Source organism: Ornithorhynchus anatinus, chromosome X1, assembly GCF_004115215.2.
Source record: "Ornithorhynchus anatinus isolate Pmale09 chromosome X1, mOrnAna1.pri.v4, whole genome shotgun sequence".
NCBI classification, from domain to species: Eukaryota; Metazoa; Chordata; class Mammalia; order Monotremata; family Ornithorhynchidae; genus Ornithorhynchus; species Ornithorhynchus anatinus.
This window is the reverse complement of record NC_041749.1, coordinates 102,748,175-102,750,136: the sequence shown is the minus strand read 5'-3', so window position 1 is coordinate 102,750,136 and position 1,962 is coordinate 102,748,175.

Genomic DNA, 1,962 nt, shown 5'->3' with positions numbered 1-1,962 from the left:
GGATTCTGTCTCCACCCATGACAACAAAGTGGGAGAAGAGTGTGATGGTCATTCTCTTGGACACTCATCTTCATGCTAGAACAACCAGTTATCCCCCTCCCCACCCCCGGCCTCTGCTCTTTTTAGCAATTTGGCTGCCTTTCTATCCTTCATTTTCTCCTTCTCTGCCTCTGGACTGATCCACAGACTCCTGAACAGATCCTCAGAACTGTGATCTGACTGTATTGTTTTTACCTCAGCACTTGGCACATAATAAATGCATAACAAATTTCATAAGTATTAACTGGAATAGCCACATGGATGCTTCCGATGACCTCCTCTCACTCCTTAATTCCGTTGACGTCCAGCTTCACCCCGTCTCACTAGCTAACTTGAACTTCCACGTACTGGATCTCATTATTAGTCACCATATCATTTTCCACCTCACCAATTCTGGAATCCTCCCATCTGACCACAGCCTCCTAGCACGGCTTCTCATCCAGGTTTCCCCCAACCCTTACAGGAGGCTTTTGATCTCTAGACCCTCTCCACTTATCCCAGGTCATCATGCCTCATTTGCCCCCCCCGCCCAGCCCAATCCTCCCTGTCTCTCGGTGTGCCCATCATGCCTCTCAACACTGCCTTCTCTGCCAAGCCCAGCTCCTGTATCTCCCTGTCCCCGGACTGATCTTGCATCACTGAACCCCATTCTAGGATCACCTCCACGATATGTTTCCTCCACAATTGCGTTCATGCTGCACAGTGCCGTAGGTGGAAATCGAGGCACCAGGCTGCTGATTTCAGCCTCTTCGAATTCACCCTTTCTTGCTTTAACTCTGCCCCCTCTTCTACTCAGCATTACTGCATCTCCTCCCTTATCCACTCCCATGTCCACTGGGCCCATCAACAGGTACAGCTCTTTAACTCTCTTCTGAAGTCCCCTCTCTTGCCCCCGATGACCTGACCAACTACGTTGTTGACAAAATCAAAACCATCAAGGCGTGAGCTCCCCAGAGTCTCTGCTTCACCTCTCCAGTCCTCACCCACACCTATCACACTGCCATCCTTGTCAGCCATCTCTCGAAAAGAAATATCCTGCCTACTTTCAAAATCTATCCCTTCTACCTGCATTTCCAACCCTATCCATTCCTACCTTCTAAAATTACTTGCTGGTCTACCGCAGTGACTCACTCTCTGATGGCTCTGTCCTCCCTGCCATCTGGGGCCTGGGAGTCAGAAGGTCATGGGTTCTAGTCCCCGTTCTGCCACTTGTCTGCTGTGTAACTTTGGGCAAGCCACTTAACTTCTCTGTGCCTCAGTTACCTCATCTGTAAAATGGGGATTGATTAAGACTGGGAGGCCCACGGGGGACAACCTGATTAACTTGCATCTACCCCAGTGCTTAGAACAGTGCTTGGCACATAGTAAGCATTTAACAGATCCCAAAATTATTATCATTATTATTATACTAAAGAAAACCTCCACTGTATCCCGCTCTACCTTTTCTTTTTTTGAGGTATTTGTTAAGCGCTTATTCTGTGCCAAGCCCTGTACTAAGCTCTGGGGTAGATACGAGCTAATCAGTTTGGGCACAGTCCATGTCCCATATGGGGCTCACAGTCTTAATTCCCATCTTACAGACCTTCCCACTATCACCCCATTTCTTTCCTCCCATTCCGGTCCAAACTCCTCAAATGGGTTGTATTCACCCACTTCCTCTGCTTCCTCTCTTCCGACACCCTCCTTGACTGTCTACAAGGTCAACAATGGCCACCTTTTTGCTAAATCTGAGAAGCAGTGTCGTTTAGTGGTAAGAGCACGGGCTTGGGAGTCAGAGGACATGGGTTCTAATCCCGTCTCTGCCACTTGTCTGCTGTGTGACCTTGGGTAAGTCACTTAACTTCTCTGTGCCTCAGTTACCTCATCTGTAAAATGGAGATTAAGACTGTGAGCCCCATTTGGAACAATCCTGATTACCTTGTA